We start from the raw sequence: 24,915 nt of genomic DNA on the forward strand, positions 1-24,915 counted from the left end.
AACACAAGAGAAGAAAAGGACCTACAAAAACAAACCCAAAACGATTAAGAAAATGGTAATAGGAGCATACATATCAAAAATTACCTTAAACGTGAATGGATGAAATGCTCCAACCAAAAGACACAGGGTTGCTGAGTGGATACAAAAACAAGACCCATATATATGCTGTCTACAAGAGACCCACTTCAAACCTAGGGACACATATAGACTGAAAGTGAGGGGATGGAAAAACATATTCCATGCAAATGGAAATCAAAAGAAAGCTGGAGTAACAATACTCATATCAGATAAAATAGACTTTAAAATAAAGAATGTTACAAGAGACAAGGAAGGACACTACATAATGATCAAGGGATTAATCCAAGAAGATATAACAATTATAAATATATATGCACCCAACATAGGAGCACCACAATACATAAGGCAACTGCTAACAGCTATAAAAGGGGAAATCGACAGTAACACAATAATAGTGGGGGACTTTAACACCTCACTTACACCAATGGACAGATCATCCAAAATGAAAATAAATAAGGAAACAGAAGTTTTAAATGACACAATAGACCAGATAGATTTAATTGATATTTATAGGGCATTCCATCCAAAAACAGCAGATTACACTTTCTTCTCAAGTGCACACAGAACATTCTCCAGGATAGATCACATCTTGGGTCACATATCAAGCCTTAGTAAACTTAAGAAAATTGAAATCATATCAAGCATCTTTTCTGACCACAACGCTATGAGATTAGAAATGAATTACAGGGAAAAAAACGTAAAAAACACAAACACATGGAGGCTAAACGATACGTTACTAAATAACCAAGTGATCACTGAAGAAATCAAAGAGGAAATCAAAAAATACCTAGAGGCAAATGATGATGAAAACACGATGATCCAAAACCTATGGGATGCAGCAAAAGCAGTTCTAAGAGGGAAGTTTATAGCTAGACAAGCCTACCTCAAGAAACAAGATATCTCTCAAATAAACAATCTAACCTTACACCTAAAGGAACTAGAGAGAGAAGAACAAACAAAACCCAAAGTTAGCAGAAGGAAAGAAATCATAAAGATCAGAGCAGAAATAAATGAAATAGAAACAAAGAAAAAAATAGCAAAGATTAATAAAACTAAAAGCTGGTTCTTTGAGAAGATAAACAAAATTGATAAACCATTAGCCAGACTCATCAAGAAAAAGAGGGAGAGGACTCAAATCAATAAAATTAGAAATGAAAAAGGAGAAGTTACAACAGACACTGCAGAAATACAAAGCATCCTAAGAGATTACTACAAGCAACTGTATGCCAATAAAATGGACAACCTGAAAGAAATGGACAAATTCTTTAAAAGGTATAACCTCCCAAGACTGAACCAGGAAGAAATAGAAAATATGAACAGACCAATCACAAGTAATGAAATTGAAACTGTGATTAAAAATCTTCCAACAAGGAAAAGTCCAGGACCAGATAGCTTCACAGGTGAATTCTATCAAACATTTAGAGAAGAGCTAACACCCATCCTTCTCAAACTCTTCCAAAAAATTGCAGAGGAAGGAACACTCCCAAACTCATTCTATGAGGCACCATCACCCTGATATCAAAACCAGACAAAGATACTACAAAAAAAGAAAATTACAGACCAATATCACTGATGAATATACATACAAAAATCCTCAAAAAAATACTAGCAAACAGAATCCAACAACATATTAAAAGGATCATACACCATGATCAAGTGGGATTTATCCCAGGGATCCAAGGATTCTTCAATATATGCAAATCAATCAATGTGATAAAGCATATTAACAAATTGAAGAATAAAAACCATATGATCATCTCAATAGATGCAGAAAAAGCTTTTGGCAAGATTCAACACCGATTTATGACAAAAACTCTCCAGAAAGTGGGCATAGAGGGAACCTACCTCAACATAATAAAGGCCATATATGACAAACCCACAGCAAACATCATTCTCAATGGTGAAAAATTGAAAGCATTTCCTCTAAGATCAGGAACAAGACAAGGATGTCCACTCTCACCACTATTATTCAACATAGTTTTGGAAGTCCTAGCCATGGCAATCAGAGAAGAAAAAGAGATAAAAGGAATACATATTGGAAAAGAAGAAGTAAAACTGTCACTGTTTGCAGATGACATGATACTATACATAGGGAATCCTAAAGATGCTGTCAGAAAACTACTAGAGCTAATCAATGAATTTGGTAAAGTTGCATTATACAAAATTAATGCACAGAAATCTCTTGCATTCCTATGCACTAATGATGAAAAATCTGAAAGTGAAATTAAGGAAACACTCCCATTTACCATTGCAACAAAAAGAATAAAATACCTAGGAATAAACCTACCTAGGGACACAAAAGACCTGCATGCAGAGAACTATAAGACACTGATGAAAGAAATTAAAGATGATACCAACAGATGGAGAGATATACCATGTTCTTGGAATGGAAGAATCAATATTGTGAAAATGACTATACAACCCAAAGCAATCTACAGATTCAATGCAATCCCTATCAAATTACCAATGGCATTTTTTACGGAACTAGGAAAAAAAATCTTAAACTTTATATGGAGACACAAAAGACCCCGAATAGCCAAAGCAGTCTTGAGGGAAAAAAACGGAGCTGGAGGAGTCAGACTCCCTGTCTTCAGACTATAATACAAAGCTACAGTAATCAAGACAATATGGTACTGGCACAAAAACAGAAATATAGATCAATGGAACAGGATAGAAAGCCCAGAGATAAACCCACGCACCTATGGTCAACTGATCTATGACAAAGGAGGCAAGGATATACAATGGAGAAAAGACAGTCTCTTCAAAAAGTGGCTGGGAAAACTGGACAGCTACATGTAAAAGAATGAAATTAGAACACTCCCTAACACCATACACAAAAATAAAAATGGATTAGAGACCTAAATGTAAGGCCGGACACTATAAAACTCTAAGAGGAAAACATAGGAAAAACACTCTTTGACATAAATCACAGCAAGATCTTTTTTGATCCACCTCCTAGAGTAATGGAAATAAAAAGAAAAATAAACAAATGGGACCTGATGAAACTTAAAAGCTTTTGCACAGCAAAGAAACCATAAACAAGATGAAAAGACAACCCTCAAAATGGGAGAAAATATTTGCAAATGAATCAACGGACGAAGGATTAATCTCCAAAATATATAAACAGCTCATGCAGCTCAATATTAAAAAAACAAACAACCTAATCCAAAAATGGGCCGAAGACCTAAATAGACATTTTTCCAAAGAAGACATACAGATGGCCAAGAAGCACATGAAAAGCTGCTCAACATCACTAATTATGAGAGAAATGCAAATCAAAACTACAATGAGGTATCACCTCACACCAGTTAGAATGGGCATCATGAGAAAATCTACAAGCAACAAATGCTGGAGAGGGTGTGGAGAAAAGGGGACCCTCTTGCACTGTTGGTGGGAATGTAAATTGATACAGCCACTATGGAGAACAGTATGGAGGTTCCTTAAAAAATTAAAAATAGAATTACCATATGACCCAGCAATCCCACTACTGGACATATACCCAGAGAAAACCATAATTCAAAAAGACACATGCACCCCAGTGTTCATTGCAGCACTATTTACAATAGCCAGGTCATGGAAGCAACCTAAATGCCCATCGACAGATGAATGGATAAAGAAGAAGTGGTACATATATACAATGGAATATTACTCAGCCCTAAAAAGGAACGAAATTGGGTCATTTGTAGAGACGTGGATGGATCTAGAGACTGTCATACAGAGTGAAGTAAGTCAGAAAGAGAAGAACAAATATCGTATATTAACACATATATGTGGAACCTAGAAAAATGGTACAGGTGAACCGGTTTGAAGGGCAGAAATAGAGACACAGATGTAGAGAACAAACATGTGGACACCAAGGGGGAAAACAGTGAGGGGTGGGTCGTGTGATGAATTGGGAGATTGGGATTGACATGTATACACTGATGTGCATAAAGTTGATGACTAATAAGAACCTGCTGTATAAAAAAATAAATAAAATTAAATTTAAAAAAAAAAGAGTTCCTACATAAAGTCAGTAGCGGCAAGATTGTAGTTAATTTACCCAAAACTACACAAGTAATAGTTTAACACCCCTAAGAAGCTACAGCCACTGTTAAACAGGGTATGACTCCTTGCAGTGTAGTTCCTGATACAAAAGTTACTCTTTCCACAAAAGAAGTAGAATGAAGTGCTTTCTCACCACTGCTCTGTGCAATGATAGAACAAGAGTGTAGAGAGGAGAGAAGAGGAGAGGAGAGAAGAGGAGAGGAGAGGAGATGGGAAGGGAGGGGAGGGGAGGGGAGATTGAAAGGGAGAAGGAGAAGGACAATATAACGAGAGGTAGAAATAAAGCCATTACCTGGGTAAAAATAATATCTGGTCAGAATTTTTCAAAATGCATCAGAGGGAGAACAAACTTTAGAAATACCGTAGATAAATAAGTAAATGGTCCAAGTGAAACCTAACAACTAAAACTTGAAAGTACTGCAGATTGACTAAAAAAAAAATCAACTTGGATTGAAAACTAGTTTCGATATAAGAAAGGGACAACTGAACGCATGCTGCCACGGAACAAAGGCAGCCCAGCTCTCAGCATTGAGGATCAACAGAACGCGGCCACAGCCAACAGAACACGTCTATAATGGACTGAACCATGGCCAGCTAGGGGTTTTCATCAACTTCTTGGGAAGGGAAACTTGGAAATTAAAATGAGAATTCAATTTTAGATGCACTTTAAGTTTGCTAAACAGAATTTGTATACATTATACATATAGCTAAACAAGTCGGAGTTTCTATTTCATCAGAGTCCTGGCAAATAAATGATGGCATACTCACATCAAGTCATTTGAAGAGCATTTAATAAAGTGCTTTCAAAGATACAGGGAAACCACAAAGAATAGAGACCAGTTACCAGGGACTATTCAACTGTGTGTGTGTGGGGGGGGGATGGTGGTGGCACCATTACCATTTCTAGGCATAAAGGGGCAGAGAAAGAGAATACTTACTGGAACTCGAAAGAAAGAAATATGAGGTGAGGGCCACTTGATGGGCCCTATGATCTTCTGATGAGAATGTAGCCAGTCAAACACTTTGACTTAATAGAAGGAGTGAGGGAAATAGCGTGACTTCTTTGTCTTCTCTGTATCTCGTTTCTTGCCAGTGCTCCCATTGGGTGATCCCAACAAGAACCCAGAGAGATGAGAGTCCATTGATGCAACATTTATAGGTCCGCCTCCTGAGGCAAATAGCAGGGTGGGGAAGAGCAGTGAGCAGATCTGGAGAGATCAGGAGCACAGTCAATCCTTTTGGCCTCTGAGCAACCACTCCCGTCCTTCATCCATTAAAAATCTTATGGCCTGGGGCTTCCCTGGTGGCGCAGTGGTTGAGAATCTGCCTGCCAATGCAGGGGACACGGGTTCGAGCCCTGGTCTGGGAAGATTCCCACATGCCACGGAGCAACTAGGCCCGTGAGCCACAATTACTGAGCCTGCGCGTCTGGAGCCTGTGCTCCGCAACAAGACAGGCCGCGATAGTGAGAGACCCGCGCACCGCGATGAAGAGTGGCCCCCGCTTGCCGCAACTAGAGAAAGCCCTCGCACAGAAACGAAGACCCAACACAGCCAAAAATAAATTAAAAAAAAAAAATCTTATGGCCTAAACACAGGAGACAAAGTTGCTACTGTATCATTGTAAGGGTGAAGTTGATTCCTTCATTCTTCTACTTGAAACTGAAAACATTAGCCACCGGTCATCATATAAAGTAGTAGAAAAAGAGAAAGAGTAAATAATCATAATGTTCTGCTGCTTTGGCCCTGCTTCAGTAGCTGGTCATGAGGCCTAATTTGGTAATCATCACCATCGTCACCATCATATTCTGCCATGCATTTCAGGTTCCTTATGACTTCTGGCAGCACCTTGCCCAGGTGGGTGGTGACCTGAACCTTCATTCACATAGTTTTGCATCCTTACGGATCTTACAATTTAGAGAGAATGTGAGGCAGGGGTTGATTCAGTTTTCCATTCATTATTACTATTGGGCAAGAGGTTACTAAGAGGTGTTCCAGGTGACACCCTACGTTTCATATATGGTCCTCCTTGTAATGTTTGATAGCAACAATCCAAGACTCAGGATCAATCATCCCTGAGGGTACAATGACCCTTTTCTCTCTGTTAGTGCAGCTGCACAAGGATCATGAAATAACTGAGGGGAACAGTCAGCTTCTATTTCAAGAGAATCAGGTTTTGAACCTTGTTGCAGGTGTTAGTCCTTTGCCATTAGGGTCTCAGAATCTGTTAAGCTTTTGTATGGTCCAAACAGTGAGTGTCGTGGGTATTAGCCTATCGTTGGATTGTCCTTGGCTTAAAAAGTGTCATCTGGTTGAAACCTGTGTTCTGAAGGGTAGTGTATTAGTTTCTGACCAATGCTGTAACAAAGTACCACAGATTGAGTAGTTTAAACAATAGAAATTTACTGTCTCAGTTCTGGAGGCCACAAGTTCAAGATCAAGGTGTCAGCAGGGCCATATTCTCTGAAGGCTGTAAGTTGGGATCTGTTCTAGGCCTCTCTTCTAGCTTCTTCTGGGGTTTCATTGGTTTGTGGCAGTATAACTCATCTTCATATGGCATTCTTTCTGTGTGTGTCTGTTTCTGCATCTATATTTCCCCTTTTTATAAGGACCCCAGTCATATTGCATTAAAGGCCCACCTTATTCCACTGTGATCTCATTTGATTTAACTAATTAGATATGCAATGACCCCATTTCCAAATAAGGTCACATTTTGAGGCATTGAGGGTTGAGATTTCAACATATGAATTTTGGAGGGACACAATTCAACCCATGACAGGAACCTGGGAGATTGATATGGTTACTTTTCCTCCCATGCAAAGTAGACAACTGAACGTACCACTTGAAGTTGTGCCCACTGGAAGCACTACTATCTTTTGGGAAAAAGGAAGGTTTCCATCATAGTTCCTACTCCATGAGGTTAGGGCATTTTAAATGACCACTTTTATTATCTTTATATGATCTTGAATTAAAGAATCCTGTCAAATACTTATTATATATAAACACCAAAACTGAATTGACCACTAGACCAGATAAGTAGCCCACTATTGAATACTGCTTTTAAGAAGTCTTCTTTCTGTCTCTGCATGTTCTGTGTTACGCATTTGTACTGAAAGTTGAAAATCTTGCTGAAAGATTTGCATTTTTTTCTGCATGGATGGAGACAGACTCAAATCAAAGGAAACTTTGCTTTTGATTAGATTCAGTCTTTCTGCGTTAGCACTGGTATTTTTTTTTCCATTGGAGATAGTTCTAGAAATAGGTCTTTAAAGCCTTTATTCTGATCCTGTTGGTTCTATAATCATGTTTCACTGTATTTTTTCCTAAGACCTGTATATAGGCATATGTACACACACACCCACACACACACACACGATGTAAACAGCCATTTGCATTCTATATGATTTGAGTGGCAGTAGAAGAACATTTTTTGCCTCAAAGTCAATCTCCCTTTAGCCCACTTTGAGTACCAGAACTGTCACTGTGTACCAGACAAAAAACCTTCCTGTTACAGTATTCTATTTAGAAGTCCTTTGTTCTAATAAAAAATTTTTTTAGAATAAGATGCTCTGACACAGTGAAAAGATGACAGGTTTGGAGATAGGAAAATATAGGCAATACCTCAAGTCTTACCTTAATTGTTCATGGAGACATGACAAATTATATCTTTTTGGTCCTCTATGACCTCATATGAAACATAAAGCTGTTGGACAAAACTAGCATTTCTGAAATTTGACTGATCAAAATCATTACATGGAGTGCTTGTTAAATGGTAGTTTTCCAGACCCCACTCCAAACTCATCACATTGGGCTCTCTGGAGTAGGGGCCAGAGACTTGTTTAATACTCACTCTGACCCCTGTATTCCATCCTAGTTTCCTTGGGGCAATGCCATATCAGGTTATCTCTAAAGCTCATCCTGCTCCAATTATCTGTTGGAACCAAATAAAAGCCACTGTCCCAATTAACCCATTAGCTCACTTTGTTCCTTGCAGTTTCCCAGTTATCCCCAAACGGAATACGGTTGTGAAGAATAAGGCCTAGGATGGGCAACTTCTGATGAGCAGACAGTTTGGCACAGTAGGAGGTCCAGATGGCAGGTGCGACTAGGAAAACTTGGATAACTTGTGGATAGAGTGAAGCCCTCATGGATAAATTTGGGGATAAGAAAAAAAAAAACTGTGAATGTGTACATTATCTATGAATATATATATATATATATGAATCAAGAAGAAACAGACTAAGTGTGCAAATTATGGATACATTTATAGAGATTGCTAAAAATGGTAGTGTAGATCTATATTTATTGAAATGCAAAGATGCACAAGATGGATTTCTAAGTGAAAAATAGATACATCTCATAGGTTTCATTTTAAAAAATATATATTCTCTTTGAATTTGAAGACTCTGCATTCAAAATACCAGTGAATTTCTCTGAGTGGCAAATAGAGTTAATTTCTATACCTTCTTATTTTCCTTTTTATATAAACTGAAATTTTTTTTACAATGAGAATTCAATATTTTACAATCACGGAGAGCAATCAAGCTATGCCATCATAATAAGAGAGAGTGCAGGTTGTATAGAGAATGTGAGGTTGTTGGTTGCTAGATGAAGGAAGGGACCAAACAGAGCAGGTGTGAGAAAGAGTTAAATGGAAAGCAAGAAATCAGCCCCGGCCTGTAGAGGAAAGGGAAATTAAAGAGGAGAGGCAAGAACGTCTAAGGCAGGGGTAGTCTGAATTCTCCTAAGTTCTTATCACGACTCTTGACGAGTTCGTCCAGGTTGCAGGGTTGCTCTTTGTCCTTTCCTGCGGCTCGTGAGGAACGTGTGGGTCAGTACGGCAAGCATAATTGTTGCGCTCAGGTCATATTAGACTGTTTAAGATTAACTCCTCTGCCGCCGGTTGCCAGCTGCAAGCTTGCCTGGGGCCACTTGCTCCACAGACCAACGTATTTGTTTCTGATGTGCAACCCAGGACTGCAGGGTTGACCAGCAGCGTGGAGGGAAGGCAAGCGGATGGAGGCTATTTATAGCAGGAGGCAACAAAGGTTTCCTTTCTTTCCTTTACCACGAGTTGTATTTCTCTGAAACTCTGCCCATGTTATGCAGAAATCAAAAGGGCAAGAGAACAAGTTCTTCAGAGCTGGTTAGAAAGTTCCAGGGCTCTGTTTTTAGAGCAAATCTGCCAGCTTCCGAGGAGGCTGCAACCACCCTCGGATTCTAAATCAGCTTGATGGCGGTGCAAATAGATGCAAATGAGGGTCAAATCAATTTCCATAATGAACAGCACAAGCAGAGCGGACTCCTCTCCACCTGACTCAAAATTACTAGAAAATTCAATGAAGGGGGAACAAAAACAAAGAAAGAAAGGGAATGAAAATATCTTAGTGACTTGAAGACTGTCACCCTATGGATTTGGGGAATGAAATCGGTTAGGTTCGAAAGTGATGCTGGGCTTCATTCCGGAAGCTTGTCCAGGAATGGATGGGTCCAGTATAGCTCTTCCGAGGATTTTTTTTTTTTTTTTTTTTTTTGCCATGGTTCATCCTTCCCCAGTCCTAGGCTCCACTTCATATTACACCCTGGTTGAACTTTTGTTTTTCCTTTATAACAGCTTTATTGAGGTATAATTCACCTACCATAAAATTCACTCTTTCGAAACATACAATTCAGTGGTTTTTAGTATATTCACAGAGTTGTGCAACGATGGCCACTATCTAATTTTGTAACACTTCATCACTCCAAAAAGAAACGCCCACTCATTAGCAGTCAGGCCCCATTCTCTTCTCCCCCAGCCCCTGGCAAACACTAATCTACTTTCTGTCTCTATGGATTTGCCTATTTTGGTGATTTCATGTAAGTGGAATCATATAATATGTGGCCTTTTGTGACTGGCTTATTTCACTTGACATAATGTTTCAAGGTTCATCTATGTTGTAACATGTATCAGTACTGCATTCCTTTTTATGGAGGTTGGCCTTTTTAAGCAGAACCAACATGAGGGCTATAAACCTCCAGGTCTCAGAGGACTGCAGTGGGCTCCACTTATTTCATGGAAAACCACATGAATTTAGAGATAATAGTAACATGACCTAACCTTATTACTTTTCCATTAAGTCTTTGCCCACTGCGTTTAGCTCTGGATCTCACTGCATTTCAGCAATTAGCTTCTTGTCATTCAACTAATACTGGGCTGGGTTGACTTACATTTATAATGAACAGGTATTTTTATGAGCCACAATGCAGAGGCATTCATTTCTAAAGACTATTTTGGTACTTCTGGCACAGCCTATGTCACTGCATATGGTTGACTTGCATCTATAAAAGAGATGGGAGTCGCTAGAACTATAATACATATGGGCCATTGACTGAACCATCTGAGGAATTTTTAATTGGTGTGAATATGGAATGTAATAATTTATATGGATCCATTACTTTTATATGCTTAAGTACATGGAGAGAACTAATTGAATGGGTTTTATTTTCTGGAAGGCCCTGAAAGTCTTTGGATAACCCAAATTTTCTTCGCAGAAAGCTATACTTCCATGTAAGTCATCTTTAAGACACATTTATCAAATGCTTCCCTTGTGTCTGCCCATACTTTGAAGCAGTGTGGTTTCCATCAGTAATCATGCACAGCAAACCTTCTGCTTTTGACTACTCAGCCAGCAGAACCTCACATTTACCCAGCAAATGCATAGGCAGATGGTAGGATAAAAATTGAGGTTCTTCATGATGCCTCTGAGACAGGGCTTAAATGTCTTGGGGAACAGGGGAGTCAAGTTCAACCTTATGTTGTGTTTATGACTGGGATTCAGCCATGTCAGGGCATGTTTGACAAATGAGTGAAAAGAGCATGCCAGAAATCTATTTTCCACCAAGTACTAACAAAGAAGGCGTCTCCTGGGAGAGAACTCATTTATTCCAAGGCTGATCAGGGATCCTAACATGGGATATGAGTGCTGTTGAGGTTGGTTGGGAATTCCAGAGGGAACCCAAAGCCATGAAATGGACTAAAAAATCTGGAGGAAGAATGCCATTATTTTAGATTAATATAATACCACAAAGAGGATGCCAAATTCATATGATTTTTTTCCCTAAGATAAAAGATGGCACATCAAGGAGATTTTGCTCTCATGTCAGGCCATTTTTGGCTCTGTTCCCGGACACATGGGGTTCAGGTTCACTGTGTATAGAACTTGGGAGGGAGAGTTTGAAGAGTGCTAACTAGAGTGACTTTCTCTTTGAAGGGAAGAGAAAGACAAATTGGCTGTGTCTGGTAATCTGACTCTGTTATTGGAAAGGGAATAAGAGTGATTCTAATAGAAGAACCCTCAGTCATTCAGGTTTTACCCCAGCCTATGAACCTCTACTTCCCACACACTGAAAACCCCATACAATATTGAGCCTCAAGACAAAACCATTTTTGTGTCTATGCCACAAATGTAACAACACAGATGGTGGCAAAGCATCCTCTCCACGTTGGCACGGCACTCAGTGCTACTTTGGCACATCAAGAGCTGTTGTACACTGGAAATACCCAGGTGGCAGGGGGATGCTGGGTGACAGTGCTTGTAGATGGCTGTGTCTGCCGAGGTAGTGCTCAGAGGTGAGGGGGGTGGTAGAGGGTCAGAGGGTGGGTGACTGCATTTCTGGCACCAGGGGAATTAATAAGGAAGAGTCACACAGTTTCCTGCATGGATCTACCATGGTCACACTCTTTTTTCACCAAGAGGCCCTATTTGCCCTTTCTATGCTCCCTATTGGGTGAAGGCTGAGAGGTCATTCATACGCACATTGGGGACGCCCTGTGGGATGCTCAGAATATGTGTGTGAGATTATCATGGTCCTGGAAGTCTGCAATAGTAGGTTTGGGTGAAGTCAGAGAAATAATAATAATGATTGGAACCATAAAAATAAGAGCCACTGAGTGTACAATGTGCTGGGCTCTGTGCCACATGCTTTACATTCTCTATCTCTTTCGGTCCTCACAATAATTCTTTGAGTTAAATATGTTTTATTATGTCCATAATACAGTTGAGGAAACTGAAGCATCATAAGTCAGATTTTCCTGTAAGGGATATTGTCAGAATTAAAATCCAAGTTTGTTCTTTACTCCTGGCCCACGCACTTAACCTCCATATTTTATTACCTCTCAGGTTATTACTATAAGATTACTGCAATAAGCTTATTACTATTACTCATTTTTAGCCATTCATATGTTGCCTGTATGAGTGTTTAGCAACAATAATAGATTTCTTGGGGATGCCATTAAAAAATTTTTGTTTATATACTTGAAGATACAGCTATACATATGTACCTTAATATGCTATGTTCACATGGATAAGTAATTTCAAAAGTAAATGTGTGACCTTTATAAAATAGTAGATTAAGATGTGAATAAAGACTGGAATTGTAAAAAAAATATATTTTTATTAGCATTTAAAGCACCTTCAATGAAGAAAAGCAGAAAGGAAGAGATGTTTACTAAATATCTTGATATATGGCAAGTATTAGGATAACACTGGTTTCTCACATCAACCTTGTAAGGTTATTGTTGTATTCATTCTATAGGTGGGAGAAAGGAGGCTCCAAGCTGTTAAGTCACTTAAAATCTTAAGTCAAAAATGAGATTCAAAATCATGTATGACGGCACCAATAAGGCCCACTTTTAGTAGGATGTTGAACAATAAAAGGAATAATCATTTTCTTAGTCCACAAACATTGTTCAGCATGGAAGATCTATTTATTCAATTCTTCAAATGAACACTCTGGAGTACCTATTATGTTCCAGGTACCATGCTAGATGCTGGGTGTTAAGTCTTAGCATTGACCTTGGGGGGAAATTCATTGCCCAATGGAAGAGACAGAACTCATACAGATCACTAATTAATATGCAAGAATAGCAAGGTTCTATGGTAGGAAAAGGAAGGGAGAAAACTTACATGCTTGGTAGATTAGGGAAAGTTTTTACAGAGGAAGTAACATTCATGTGGGATCCTGAGGAGGATTTTGTCAGGCAGAGAACAAGGTAAAGGAAAGAGCAAAGACCATCCAGAAGGTATTGAAAAGCTCAGTTTGGAAGGGAAGGATCATTCTTTTGTGTGTCTGGAAGCCCTGGTTTTGAGATAGGCAGTGGAGAAAGAGAAATCTGGTGGCTTGTTCTTGGACCCTGGTTTTGAAGGATCTTGTATGCCCAGGTAATGAGTCTGGACTTTTTCTTATGCCAGATAAGAAACAGTTAAAGCTTTCACAGAAAGTGTGATCAAATTTTTGTGTTAGAAAAATAACTACATAAGATTTGAGACCATATGTTAAGTATAGAGAAAGGAACATTAGGGAGAAGTTTTAAAAGGCTAATCATCTTGAAGACATCCATGGATGGTCACCAATTCCTAGGAAATTTCTTTTAATTCAGGTATCTGCTTTCTGTCCCACTGCCATTCCCATGGTCCTGCAGCTCCTCCTCTCTTATCTGGAGTGATCTAGCCCTTAGCTCCCTTTTCCAAACGCCTGGTCTCCTACAGCTCCAGTGAGAAATCGCTATGAATCCCAGGCCTACAGGATGACCAGCATACACAAAATCTCAATTCTTCAGGTCCTGCCATACTTTTACATCTGTTGCAAGGCAGAGCAAGGTAGTTCTTTGCACGAAGCTGAACTTTATAGGAATGTTGGATGCTTCCTCATTAGTTTGACCCAAATGGATTATAGTTGGCAGAGATTCTGATGCCTTCACTCTTCAAAAGAGTCTAGCAGGACCTGGGATGACTGGGGCTCCAAGCTGGTCACCTGGCACCACAGACATCTTCATCCATTTACCCTCATGACTCATATAAGTGCTGCTGTTTTCTGTGCATGCCATGATATGAAAACATAACTGAGAATAATTAGAAAGGCAAAATTGCTCTTGGGGTATAAGATTGTAGAAAGGAACAGTGCTTTAACATTTCCCACACTAGACTTGAAACATTTCCAGAGATCTGAATTCTGTTCTTGATTCTATTTACAGCTTGTTTTATGACCTTGGCCAAGTCAGTTAACCTTTCCATTCCTCAGGTTGACCTTAAGTAAATTTAGAATAATATATCCCTGCCTGCCTTGCTCCCAGGCATGTGAGTTTGAAAGAGTTAATGAGAGAAAGTTTAGAAAGTGTCCAAAACACTGTTTATCAGAAAGTCTACAGTCTGTTGTGATAGGCAATCTCTGAGTGATTGTGCTAGGTAGCAGAGGGTAAGAAAGATTATTGGGCACAGTTATCTCTTTTCCTTGAAAGCCCTCAACTTCTAGGTCAATGAGCACCTATGTACTAGGTGATATTCAAGGTTACAGAAACACATGCTTTACTACTGTATTGCAGAAAATCAGTTAATTACAGGGCATCCTGTTCTTAACAGCCCCTGAAGGCACTGCCTGACCTTGTACCAGGGCTGTGAAAAGACACGTTCTTGACAAGGAAATAACCGGATTTGGGAAGGCTCTTCGTGTATCCAGGTACTTACAAGGGTAGCTGAATGCAGCAGTTACAATTTCCTTGGAAAGGCCCACACCTCTTCTCTCTCTGTGATTTCTCAGCTTTGCCCAGAACAGACAGCTGCAAATAGAAGTGGCAGTTTGCTTGGGCATTGATTGAGCAAGGGGAGGCCGGTGATGTAATGAGGATCATCTTATCACTGGTACATAGATGAGGTTGCGTCCCAGCATAACCTGCAGACAGACTGGGAAAACAGGGAGAAGGCCTGTTTTCAATGTCACATTGAAATCACATTGTCAACACATTTTAAAGAGAGAAGTAGAGGAATATCAATTGGCACAGGCTGATCGGTACACATGGTTTAGAGACTTTTTTGTCAATATCTGTTAGGATGAAACTTTCGTGGACTCTGTAACTCAGCACTTTCACTTCACAGCCCTATAGAAACAATCACACGTGTATAAAAAACCATGAATACAGACAAACATTCTAGCACACTTTGTGATTTTAAAAAGGTGGGGAGGTGCCTTCAATATGAGGAATGGCTAATAACAATGGAGTACTCATATTGTGCAATATAACGATACAACTTAAAGAATGGGGGACATATGTTCAAACCGCCAGCAAATTCTGTTAGTTTTCCCTCAAAATATACTGTGAATCTGACCAATTCTCATCAATTCCACCATAGGCACCCTTGTTCAAGGAACAATCCATCACGGTTCCTGTGAACTAGGACCTGGCAATAGCCTCCTTACTGACCCTGCAGCTTTCTCTGTCACCTCCTACAGCTTATTTTCCACTAAGCAACCAGAGTGCTCCATCTAAATGCAGATGTGGTCATATCACTCCAATGGTTTCTCATCACATTTAAGACAATACCTACTAAGCCACATGCAATCTGAGCCCTGGCTACATCTCCAAATTAATTTCTTACCTTTATCTTTTCCTATCCCTACACCATGTCATATAGTAGGAGTTCAACAAAACATTGCTGAATCAGTGAAAGAAGAGCTCTGTGGACACTAAAATGGAAAGATCAGCAAGACACCAGGTTGTAATGTGGATAAACACAGTGGCTATCAGTTTAAATGCCTGGGTTCAAATCCTAACATCATTGTATAATTTTTAGCTGCATGGTCTTGAGCAGGTTAGTAAATTCTATGTGTCTTAAATTTCTTCTCTAAAAAATGGGATTAATAATGTTATCTGTCCCACAAAGCTGTTGTGAGGATTAAGTGATCAATTCATGTAAAGCTCTTAGAGTCATGTCTTATAATAAGTTTCAATTAACATTATGTCATAACTATTTGGAGCCCCTTTGACTTTTTGTTTTTTCCTCTTTATATTTTCACCAGATCCTGTGCTGTGAGTGTTATTTAATATAGTGTGATCAGGAGAGACTTATGGTTAAGATGCTTTTAGTAGAGATCTTAAGGCAGTGAGGCTGAGGACCATGTAGCTTTCTGGGGGAAGGATATTTGAGCAGAAAGAATATTTGGAAGAAATACTCTGTGGTGGAGACATAAAACACTACCCATGATACATGATGTGGTGAAAAGATAAAGTAAAAAGAAATACATAGGGGTTTTAAATAGTGGTGATGCAATATTAACTCAGACCTCTTATGAGTAAGATGCAGCTCTAAGTACTTTATATATATCAACCATCTAATCCTCACAACAGTTCTAAGAAGTGGGAGCACTCCTGAATGTTCCAGGGAAAGCAAGAAGGCCAGAGATAAGTGAATGGAGAGGAGAAGGAGTGGGAAGAGAGTCAGAGATGTGATGAGATGGGGTGAGAAGTTAAAGAATGCAGGCCTTTTGGGGCCATGGTGAGGACCTTGGATTATATCATGAGTGAGCTGGCAAGCTGCCGAGGGCTCACATTAGAAGATGAATATGTGAGAAGGATCATGGGGTGGAAGCACAGGTATGTCTGTTAGGAGGATAGGGTAGTAATCTGGGTAAGAGATGGTGGTGGCTAGCAGGTGAGTAGATGGTATATATTTTGATGATAGAACTGACCGATTTGGCTAAAGAATTGGAAGTGATGTGTGAGAGAAAGAGACATCAAAGATGACACCACGGCTTCTGGTTGAGCAATGATAGACTTGGGTTGCTGCTTATCGTATTTACTGAATGACAATGGAAGAAGAAGCTTGGTAGCCTGGAGGCAGCAGGAGGTTCAATTAAGAGTTTTGTTTTGACATCCAACTGGAGATGTGAAACAGACAAATGGATGTAGGAGTCTTGACTTCTGGCAGAAGGCTGGGCCTATTAAAAACTCAACATTTGAATCTCTAGAAATCAACACTGTGAAAGGCCTATAATGACCTTGTCACTGAGATGTCTATCTTGAGGGTGTGTCGGTGGGAGGGAATCTTTCTTGTTTCTCATTCTTCTCTAAATTTCAGTTCCAAGATTTTTCTGTTTGACCTGAGTCATCCCACTCATTGAAGACCTGAAGGAAAGAAAAGGGATACGCATTTTGTTTTATCTTTGTTTTTGTTTCCCAGTTTCCATACAAAGTGGTGTTGCTTTTGAAAGCAGGAAAGGAGTTGGATGACCACAGAGAGAGAGAGAGAGATCTTCTAAACTGAGAATTGACAGTGATCAGACATGTTTGATATGAGGAGGGAAAAAGGAATGGTTCATGCTGTTTTATAAGACTGTAGTAGGATGTGCTTAAGACATTCTTGGATACAGGATACAGTTGCAAAATATATAGCTAATATATTCCAAAGAGTATTAGCTCTAATATTTCAATGATACATTGACTGTCTTAGTAATATTATCCTTCTCGGCTACCATTATTCTCAATGGCTCTTTTTGTTACCTTCCATTGTTTCTAGATACCATGTAGCTGGTCCATTGCTTTTCTTGGTGCTTAACATACTTTACCTTATTTGATCCTTGCACTTTGCTCTCATATTTTTGACATCTCTGTCACTTAAGTGAGGAAATCAAAAACATGTAGTTGCTTTAATATGGTTGGTCCTAGGCCAGAACTTCCAGAAGTTATTTCACAGAATATTAAGCACTGTGAAAAGGAAATGGTGGCCACAGAAGATTGGGAAGTGTTAGATTAAATAAATATAAGCATGATTTTTAGCAGGATTTCTCTTGTCATTAATATGCTAATGTTATATGAAAACTCTCTAAAAAGGGCTATAGCATTTCTCAGTTACTTGAGCACAGAAACAATTTTTTTCCCTGGAGCTTCTCACAGTCTAAAACTAGGAAGAATGCATTTGGGGACATGTCTCTTTAGGACAACTTAACCCTGAGGCATGATGTATGCCCATAACCCTGTTTTTCTGTGGTATTTTTCTCAAAATCTTCTTGCTTGGGCCTTCTACATTGTATTGCTATCGGCATTTGCCACTATCTTATATTTCTGATTTCTCAGTACATTCTGGGCTTGGATGTACATTTTGATTGATGCACTATTGTTGGTCACACAAACATGATTTCACTTTGAATGTGATTTCAATTTGATGGATGCCCAGAGTGTTTGTCATATGAAGAGGGCCTGGCCACACAGGATTTTCCTTAGCCCAAGTTCAGCTACAAACCACCACCTCAATGCCATGGTCATTCCTTAGGCACAGGATGCTTTGTGCTCATCTTGGTCTCTGTCAACCTGCTTCCGCTCTCCCCAGCTCCTCCCAGTTTGGTCCACAGCTGTCCCCATTCATGGGTTTAACCACACCCCTGTTGATTTTACACCAACTCAGACAGAGAGTGTTTACTACCAAACACACTTTCTATGTCCACTGGGGCTTAGAATAAACCCATTGGCACGGAAGTGGGGGCTTGGTGTTCCTTGCTGAGAATGAGGCCTCTCTACATGGCCGTAGGGTCACAGGCCTTTGTTCTTACTGAGCCCAGTTTTTATGTGGTCATTTCTGTCCATTCAAAACCTTCAGTTCTGCTTAAAGGATCCCATTTGGCTCTTGTCAATATCCCTAGAGATGAAATATTTGGTAACTTTAGGCTATGGTCTGGAGATGAGCTATGCAAATATGGATACCTCAGACAATGTTTTGCTTAGATCTAGGCATCTTCTTAACTAAGAACCTCTTTAGCTGTGCCTTGCCTTCTTACACTGCCACACGGATGACAACAGCAGAAGCTTCCATTTTACGAGTGCTGACTGTGTACCAGGCTCATGCTAAGGTCTTTGTAAACATTATTTTATTTATCAGTCTTATACTATAAGTATTATTATCCCTGCTTTTCAGAAAAGGAAATAAACTTGCCAGAATTGTCAAACCCAGGTTTTCATCGTTCTGCCTGTGCTTCCAAAACAACATCACCTTCCCATATACGTTTAGGACATTCAATGACTAAGCTTCGCCTGAGTTTGCTTATGTTTTTCGTTTTTTCTTTTTTCTTTTTATTTTATTAAAGTAGAGTTGATTTACAATGTTGTGTTAGCTTCTACTGTACAGCAAAGTAATTTATGTATATATATATACACATTTTTTTCATATTTTTCCATTATGGTTTATCACAGTGTATTGAATATATTGTGGTTCCCTGTGCTATACAGTAGGACCTTGTTGTTTATCCATTCTCTATATAATAGTTTTGCTTCTTTTTCTTAGTCTAAATTTAAATAGTACTTACTATAGAAAGCAAAGTTGCTTTGTATCAGACAATTAATTAATTCAGGTATTCATTTGCTAATTAATCATTTACTGAGGGCTAACAGAGTGTCAGACACTGTGTTGGATGAGGGAAATGAAAAATTTTTAAAGAGACATAATCTCTGATTTCAAGTGGTTCCTGATCTTAAGGAGACAGAAACATTAACAAGTATGTAGAGAGTGTAATGTCTACTATTACAGGCAGTCGTGTGTTTAACACTTACAGTTCTTTAAATTAATAGACTGATTGCAAGTGTCACTGCCATAGTGTCTCTAAACCCAATACATCTTTAAAAACTAATATACATGCTTATTGTAAGTATGTTCTTTTTAAAAATATTTATTTATTTATTTGGCTGCGTCAGGTGTGTTGGGTCTTAGTTGCAGCACACGAGATCTTCATTGCGGTGCACGGGCTTCTCTCTAGTTGTGGCGCACAGGCTCTAGAGCACTGCGGGCTCAGTTGCCCCCCAGACATGTGGGATCTTAGTTCCCCCACCAGGGATCAAACCCGCATCCCCTGCATTGGAAGGCAGATTCTTAACCACTGGACCACCAGGGAAGTCCCTGTAAGTATGTTCTAGTAACTATACTGCTAGGTGTCTTAGTGAAATATCACTTCTTTAGGTATTTAGATGATGGTACTCCCTTCAATGAGTCATTTAGAATTCTCTAGGTGTGTGAACAATGAACGATAATGCAGAAATGGAAGAATCAGGTTGCTCAAGGGGATAATAGGTAGGATACCTCCTTGCAAATTATTTTTCTATGTACCAGACTAGACCTTCCACCGGGATATAGGAACTGAGTGGGAAGGTGTCCCTAGGTGTCTGCAAGGTTCTAACTCCCACGTGTTGTCATTTAATGCGTTGGCATTTTTCCTTGGAAGGATATAATAAATAAGTAGCTCTACACGTGGGTGCTGGAGAGGCAAGATGGTGTCCTCGGGCAACATAGGCAGCCAGGCTGGGAGGAAGAACCGTAGTGACTGCACTTTCAGGAGGGATTATGTTAAGGTAGGGATTCGGGGTGTGAATGCTCTTCACTGAATTTCCTACATTGTATAGAATCCGAAAAATAGACATGATAAGGTGAACTGTATAATGAACTCTATACCTGTGTTGGATCAGGTTATTTTTCCATAAAGTATCTGTTCAAAATGTCAGCCTATTATTCTAGGGAGAAATAAGGAGAGGGATTTATATCCAGGCTTAGACCAGAGAGAAAAAGAACTTCCTTGCTGAGATGGAAATGGGTAAGAGGGAGGAAAAATTCAATGAGAGAAAATTCATGGTGTGAGAGGGAAGCAGGAGAACAGGGAACACCATCAGTGATTCTAGAACATTCATCTACCCCAAAATCAAGGATTTCAGTTAAGGATATTAGGTCCCTAGAATTCTCTGGTAGATAAACAACAGGAAAATCAACGTTGTTTTGACTGTACTACATCAGTCAATCTTACCCGTGAGTCTAGGATCCAAAGGTCCCTGGAAGAAGCAACACTTAGCATGGACAGCAGTTAAGGGCGATCATTTGCTATCTGCCTCATCAAGCAATGCATACTGGCCTTTCAGAAATCTTAGAATCTTTTTCTCCCCACCCTCCACCCTGCCCACATTTAGATAGCTCATTATGGACAGCCTAAGGGAGTATGTTTAGCTTTCTAAATCCTAATATGGTAAGACTACTGGAACTTGGTGGGAGAATAATGCTAAGTTTTAGCCAGGAGATAAATTGGTAGATACACCTTGTTTGTCAAGGATCTTCGCATGATTCTTCCTGTTTGCTAAAAGAGAAAGGTAAATGTGTTAGAACTTTTACTCTTGCAAAAGTTTGTATTGAAAACAAACTGTAGACCAGCAAGACAAGCATGACAATAATTTTAATACAGGAGTCCTATTTTTGATAAATTTAAGTCCAGGAAGCTCTAGAAGCACAGAGTAGAAACAACTTACTCAATACTGATGGTCAAGGGTGGCTTCTTAGAAAAAAATGACATTGACATGGAGGCCTAAAGTGTGACTCAACCCATGTATTAGGCACAGATCGTGCACTAGCACTAAACTAGCAAGATTTGGAGAGAACAAAGATGAGTTTCTGCTCTAAAGTGTCTTCTCTCTCTTTAAAGATACAAGCAACTCTAGAAATTAGCATAACCATGAGACAGTAAATGATTATTAGCTGCGATGTGTGATAGAGATCAGTTTATAGGTGGTTAGAGGAGGGAAAAGATCTCCACGGTTATCAGTATGGCCAATTTATAAATGACTTAATTTGGACATCCACTCTGATACCTTGCCATCTGCTTTAAAAGACTTTCCTTCCATTATGTAAAACACCTGATCATGGGGTGATGCCTGTATTAATGGATGCTTTTTTCTTTTAGGGAAGCCTCACGTGCTCCATCTCACACTGAATTCCAAAGTCAGATTACATTAGATGTTCATGCTATTTGCCACTTGGCAATTCTAATCTATCAACAGCTGTCTGGGTACAGTACTTTTGTGCATAGAGCCTTTGGAAGAAGTCAGAGCTAAGGAAACTCACTAGCTCCTTTAGAGGCAAAAACTCACAAGGCGCATGCCTAACAATTCAATCTTTATGGCTAAGCAAGAGACCCACAGTATAATTTCAGACATTTTCCTTGGCATGTGGGATCTGTTACTCCTGAAACTTCAAAATGTACATATTTCCCCCAAATGAGATGTAATTCTGTTGAGTTAATTATCATACAATTATAGCAATGGAAAAGAAAACCCTAATCAAACGGGAACAGCTTGTCTAACTATTAACTAGGCCATGGTGAACCATTACTCAGCTCTGACTTGCGTGATCCATTATAGACTTCTGCCCCTCTGTGAATAAAAGCTTAAATGAGTCCACAGTCATTTAAAACTGAGAGGCCTGGTTGCCTGGGACCCTGTGATTGTCTTTAAATTGTTTAGTCAGTATATTTTACTGGCGTGAAGTTAGGGTGAACTTCCTCCTTGCTCCCATCTTCTCTGTGTCATGGGAAAGAGTGAGGAGGATGTGACATGAAAAGCATAGCTTCCTAGAACTTTCAACTAAAAAGTGGTGACCTGCTTTAAAACTTTTCTACTTATATTCTCTTAAGCTACTGAAAAATACTAGAAGTAAAGTGTGTTCTTGATAAGTTTCCTTTCAAGGAAGATCCAGAGCCCAAAGCATCAAATTTAGATTATCTTTTAGTACTAATCCAACTTGATCTTTCTTCAAGCCAATTCAACTATTTCCAATATTTCAGCAGTCAAATACAAAAAGACTCAGGTGTGGCATGATAAACTTTGGTGTCACAGTCTTAAATGGAAGAGATCAGTTTGTATTGATATACGTGTCTGAAAGTAGGGTTTTCTCTGGTTGAAAAGGGCTAGGTTGTTAGGACTGAGAAGGAAAAAGCAGAAAGGATAAAGCCAGTCAGATGGTCTGATACTGCCTTTGGTGTTAGGTAGTGAGACAGAGGTTTCAGAGGTTCAGTTTATTCCCAGGCACACTAGAAAGCAGGCATAGTACCTAGTGACAGCCAACTCTTTGCTCATCCTAAGCCCTATCACACTGAGCTGCCTTGGTGTCAGCCACAGGTGGATCCAAGCCATAGCTGATCAGGAAAGCTGGCTTTTCCTATGGGACTACAGTGATGTCAGGTACACAGCCAACATAAAGGATGATTGAACGTGAAGCAGATTTCATCTGCCCTGGGCTTTGACAGTGTGAGGTGTTTAGTAATGGAGGCAAGTAGGTGAGTTTAATTCTGCAACTATAGGCTTAACTATAGCAAATGAGCTCTCCTATCAATGAAGAGGTCTACATAACATTTTGGTTTTCTATTGTTTCCTGGTAACCAGAGTCTGGGTAAAGAGAGGAGGGAGGTGTGGGGAAAAGACAGGGTGGAGGTGAATCCTTGCCGATGGTGCTATTGAAGCTGCCACAGCAACCACCAATGGTAACCACCCCAAGGGCCCTGTCTGTAAACAAACAGGCTGTTCCCCTGAAAGTATCAGTCTCGTAAGACCAAGATCAGCAATCATACTGTCTTCCTTTTCCTCACTCCAGCCATATGCCAAGAAGAAAAAGAAAGGCAAACATTTTGGGACTAAGAACCCCGTTGGGATAAATATTCCAGGATGCTTTGAATGTCAAGGCTTGCCTTCCAAGCTTACCTTGCTTTCTGTGAGCACTGAAAAACTAAAAATAAGTTTTGGAAGAGAAGCCAAGTAGAGGTTTCCAAGGGAAGAAGATCCCAGTGAGAATGAAGCATATAAAACTGGGCACAGGACTAGGGTAGGAAGAAGTCAAATTAAAAAGAAGGTACAGAATAGGAAACGTATTAATGATTTGTGGAAGCATTTGGAGCCTGCAGCAAAGGAAAAGGAGAGAGCAGGAAAGGAAGTAGAAAAGCAAAGAAGCCAGAAGAGGATGAGAAAGTGCTGGCTAAGGGAGTAACCTTGGCCTGGGGAGAAGGAGTAAGAGTGCTCAGGGATTCCAGGGTTGTGTGTTGGGGACATTGTACAGAAGGTCTTTGGCATCCAAGCTCAGGCTGATGCCTCTCTCATCTTTATATGGAATCTCTTGAAGGTGACGAATTCATTTCCTGCATGTAACCTCATGGGAAATAGAAATTTCTCCATAGAGAAATAGATTGGCTTAGTAGAGGTCTACATAGCTACCTTCTGCTTAGGAAATGAAATGATGGGAAAGTATGGGGAGTCGATGGCCAAAAGGGTGATGTGAATGTTTCATTTTAACATGAAATAGGACTGGATTGGGGGCAGGATTGGTGGGGACCGCTTCTCAGTGTTCTGGAAGTTCTTTTCTGCCTCATTTCTACCACTGTGATCCCGTTTCTTGCCTCTGATCAAATAAGGCCAAATTCAGGTGATCTGGATTATGTGCCCAGAAGACGTAGGACAGCACGGATTACAAGAGTTTGGGGGGAATTGTAAGCATTTTTGTGGCCATAAATGGCAAATTTTTTTCCCAACAAAACTATTAATCTGAATTGAGGAAACTATCCTGGATGAACTGCTTCTTTAAAAAGGGTGGGATACCCCTAAACTACCAGCTAAGCAATAATTTTAAAGAATCGGAAGACCAGATTCTGAAAGAGAACAATACAATTCTTGGGATGCTCCACACCTTCAAAGTGGTTTTGGATGTTTACTGCCCATTAGATTGTCTCAGTCAGTGTTAATTGTCACAAGCTTTAGTAAAAGTTTTGCCTTCTGATATTTTGAATAAATAATAACATAAAATTTTAACACAGGCAGGTAAGAGCCTGCCCCCCCCACCATCTGTCTCGTGTATGGCTCTCAGCAGTACCATGGGGGGATCCATCTCATATTCCTGTTTTCTCTATAACTCTCGTTAAGGTATGATGATTGGTTTCAACTTTTTCCTTGTCCTGAATAAGCAGTATTTGTCCACTCTTGTTCTGTTCTCCTCTAACAAGAGATAATATTTCCACTGAAGGATTCGACTGCTTCACTAACATTGCGTTAATTTATAAGATAGCTTTGTATTAAAAGGGTAATAACAACAACCACCATGTGTTGAATGCACACTATGCCAGGCAAAGTACTTTGCTTTTATAAGCCATCTCGTTTAATCTCCGTGGAAATTGTGCAAGGTAAGTTTTATATCCATTT

This window comes from Balaenoptera physalus (assembly GCF_965194825.1).
Source record: "Balaenoptera physalus genome assembly, chromosome: 5".
Classification (NCBI taxonomy): domain Eukaryota; kingdom Metazoa; phylum Chordata; class Mammalia; order Artiodactyla; family Balaenopteridae; genus Balaenoptera; species Balaenoptera physalus.